This window comes from Otolemur garnettii, unplaced genomic scaffold (assembly GCF_000181295.1).
Source record: "Otolemur garnettii isolate 467f Iridium unplaced genomic scaffold, OtoGar3 scaffold01360, whole genome shotgun sequence".
Lineage (NCBI taxonomy): Eukaryota > Metazoa > Chordata > Mammalia > Primates > Galagidae > Otolemur > Otolemur garnettii.
The window spans coordinates 1-4,033 of NW_003853755.1; the positions used below are offsets into that span (position 1 = coordinate 1).

Below are 4,033 nucleotides of genomic sequence, written 5' to 3' on the forward strand. Positions count from 1 at the left end.
GGTGGGGTGCAATGCTTCCCCTGGCAGCCAAATTTATTCCTTGACATTATCTCTGGATGGAGTCATTTGCTCCAGAGGCATCCATCTCTCTTCCTGGTGAACCCAGAGAAAAGGGAACATTGGGGTAATTCATTGTTACCATCTAGAATTTAGATGTTATTTCCAAACTTGGCACAATCATCAGCCAATGCCACACCCAGACCAAGGCAAGATAAAGCCATTCCAGGTCCATGTCTGTTAGAGATGCACAGAACCTTGGGGATTTAGAGGTTACTTGGAAAGCTATTTAAAGCTATCTAAGCTGCTATCTGTTCCCTTTTTTAGCATTCATTAACTCACAATCCTTTTAAGACAGGAGGGTTAAATTCCTTGGCTTTTTTCTCTTCCAGTCATTTATTTTCATATGTAGTATTGTTGATATTTAAAGTTATTGCTCAGGAATGCAGAGATGTAGTTTTATTTTCTGTAACTGAAGTCCACTTGCCCATAAGACTCCAAGTGCTGCTCAGGAATGGAGAAGAACTTTAACTTGCCCGTGCAAGTTTTCTTAGTCACTTTCAGTTTAAATCTTCCTCTTCTCCAGCATCAGTGTTTCTGCTCCCTTTCTTCCTCCAGGATGAGCTCTAGATCCCTGGAATGCTGGGATGAGAGGGGCAGGCTTTTGGTTTACCTTCTGTCTTTCATCCTTCACCTTCTCTGAGGTGTCTCATGCCCAGAGTTGAATGTACTGTGTAGGTAAGGAAGGATCTTCAGGTTCCCTCATTTACAGGACCTTTTCTTAGCTCTGGGAAGGGTGATCATAGTGGCGTTCACATGTAACATTTGTGAAACATTTCAGCCGCGATTGATTGAGACCACTGCTGCTTGCCTCCCAATTTTCCCTCCGTCTTACAAAGTGGCTTTGAAGTGGTTGTAGGGATTTTTGTGACCTAAAGGGAAGGCAATGGGAAGATACCCTCAGTTTATAGTTATTCTCGTATATTTATGTGGTTTTCGACCACTTCCATGAGTGATTATGGTATAAGCTAGGAAACCTGGGGTAGGAATGGCTTCTAGAAATAGTCCTGTCACTTTTTATATTTTCTCATAACATGCAAGGCTAGAATGGTATCTGGAAATTGAGTCTACAATGTCTGGCCCTAGAAGTATGTGTGGAGTAGAAGGGGAAAAATGGCACACAGAAGTTTCTCCCAATCGTCAGAAGGGTGAAATTGTAAGAAGAGGATTCAATTCTCACTGATAACTCAAAATACAGACGTTTTCTCAGGTCAGAAATATACTCAGTAATGTAGTATATACAACTGTAAATATTACACATACCATGTATTTTTTTCTGATGAAAATTGCAAAATAGAATTTAAAATTTCTTTGTAGAGGGCAGTGCCTGTGGCTCAAAGGAGTAGGACACCAGCCCTGTACACCAGAGGTGGTGGGTTCAAACCCAGCCCCAGCCAAAAACTGTTAAAAAAAGGAAATTTCTTTGTAAAGCACAGGCACAAATAGCAGGCACATCTGACTGTGAAATCACATGTTTTATCTTTCTAATCATCAGTTATTCAAAAAATAAATGTCATTCTGCCATCTTTGAGGAAAGCCTGGATTATCTACCTTTTTATTCTCTCTGCAGAAAATATTATAAATTATCATGTGAGGAGGTAATCAAAGAGTATGCAGTCCAAAATGTAGAAAAAGTGTTTTATTAAAGTATAAATAAATGATTAATTAGTGAAAATGTTATTACCTAGATTTTGTGATACTTGGGGTATTGTGAGCTTTTATACTTGTTGAGCTTTTATAAATTCTTTTCTCAATTAAAAAATTTGCTTTCATTCTTAGAATTACATTGATCACATTATATTATTTTTGTTAATGTGAGTTCCTCAAATGCTACAAGATTGAGGCCCTTTGAGGCCAATCTTGTCCTCGTTGTACCCCTTGAGCAGTACATTGTATGTGGGCAAGGTGAGGCCTGGACTCCAGCCCTGGAGCAGCGTTCTCTTTGGCCAGTTCCCAGGAATCTTCCAGACCAGTGTTCACTGAACATGCATATTAAAAGAACACACCTCCTCCCCCCTTTTAGAATTCCAGGGGTACCTGATGTCCCAGTGACATTCAAGATGCCCCACTGGCATGCAGAAGTATGCACAACATGGGAAGCAGAGGGCACCCTATTCCAAGACCTCCTTTGTAACAAACACTCTATGCCAACATGCCTACTGCCCCAGTGTACGGCCCTGTGTGTGTGTAGTGTGCATGTGCATATGTGTGTGTGGTGGGTGTGAGAGGAGTACCTGGGTACCCTTTGCAAAGCCATCTTTCTTTTTTGGCCAATCCATACCACACTTTATTTAGTGATGAAGCAAGACATAATGAGATGGGGCAACCAGGTTTTGAGAACATGGTTGACTTGGTATAAGACCAGTTCTATTAGACAAGAATAAGATTTAGAGAACAGAGGTGGAAGAGCTTTGAGAAGTGTGTAAGGCAGAAGTCCGCAGCAGAGAGGGTGGCCAGAATAGTGAAGGAAGTGTCTCCTGGTTCAGAAGTTCGCTCATGTACTTAGTTTCTGTTCTAAGTTCAGACTTGAGAAGAATCAGAAACATTTCCTTAATAAGACAAAGTCATCATATCACCATGACCCAGAGAGAGATTGGCATGTTATTGAACTATTTTACAAGTGTGAGGCCATCTTTGTAAAATCTCCTCAGCTTTGGAATATACAAACATGCCTGGACGTGAATCTCAGATGGAGGATCAGTCCTAGTCCCACCAATTCTTTCCAAGCACCTCCTCCCAAGCTCAGGGCCAGCTTTCATAGCACGTGGTGTGGTAGTAAAAAGCAAGACTGGATCCAAGTCACGGACTATCTAATACCAGCACCACCAATTGCAGGCTGTGTAATCTTGGATAAACTACCTACCTTTTCTGAGTTTCGGTTTCCTTATCTGTACTACAGGATGTTATGAGGATGAGTGAGTTCTCGTATGTAAAGTACTTGTAGTGCAAAATGTACACGCTTTAACTATGATAATCTGTAGGATATGCACTCGTCCCCCACATATCCTGCTTCTTTCTCTGTCTGCGGCATACAGTGAAAACACAGTGTTCGGGCTCCAAGCTTTGCTCTTTGGTACTTAAAAAGAACCTTTTGGAATTTATAACATCCTTTTCTATCTTAAAGGCACCAGCCATATAATCAAAATCTGGATTTTAGGACTATTTTTCCCCAGACAAACTTCAAATGTCTATTTTGGAAGTCTAGAAATGAGCATAAACTTTTAGCTTATTTTTTGCCTTCCAGCTATAAAGATCCTAAACTCCTCTAAGGCAATGGACACTTCAGGCTAAAAAGTGGAGGACCGAACAAAGATTGAAAAAATACAGTGCTTGCTTCGGCAGCACATATACTAAAATGGGAATGATACAGAGAAGATTAACACGGCCCCTGTGCAAGGATGACACGCAAATTCGTGAAGTGTTCCATATTTTTGAAACTGCCAAAAAAAAAAAAAGATTAAAAAAATACAATAATGGAAGTCATAATGTCATTCAAAATGCTACATAAATAGCAATAAAGAAGAATCGACGTTTAAAATTTCCATTAAAGGTGCCGGGTATAGAGGCAGGAGATTTATATATGTGTTGCTTGGTTTAATCTTTGTAAGATCCTATTTTATGCATACTTTTATTTTACTAGTGAGTAAACTATGGTTTGTAGAGTTTCAAGTTATTGCCCAAACAATAAAGTGTGATAAGGAGTAGGCCATGATCCCAGCTGACATTTTGTTTCCAAAAGATGCACTGTTCCCATCCATTGCTCCTGGCACCCCAACTTTCCCTGCTGTCTAAACTTTAATTTTCTCAGAGAAGAGCATTGGAAAAGACCATTTTTCTGTAGACAGTCTCCATCATCAGCTGGGAGCTTACCTATTGTGGAGAGCACTGCTCTGAATATCAGGAGCCTTCCCTCTGTCAGAAGAGCAGCCTCAACTTGAGTCTGGAGCCATCTGCAAGTGTGACGTCCTGTGTGGTT

The 4,033-nt window shown here is 40.5% G+C and overlaps 1 non-coding gene across 1 annotated transcript; it reads left to right on the forward strand.

The window, feature by feature from the left end:
* Positions 1-3,383: 3,383 nt before the first annotated feature.
* LOC111722886 lies at positions 3,384-3,490 on the forward strand. The gene has a single exon (XR_002771528.1). It is a non-coding gene; the product is annotated as a U6 spliceosomal RNA (small nuclear RNA).
* The last annotated feature ends 543 nt before the right edge of the window (positions 3,491-4,033 follow it).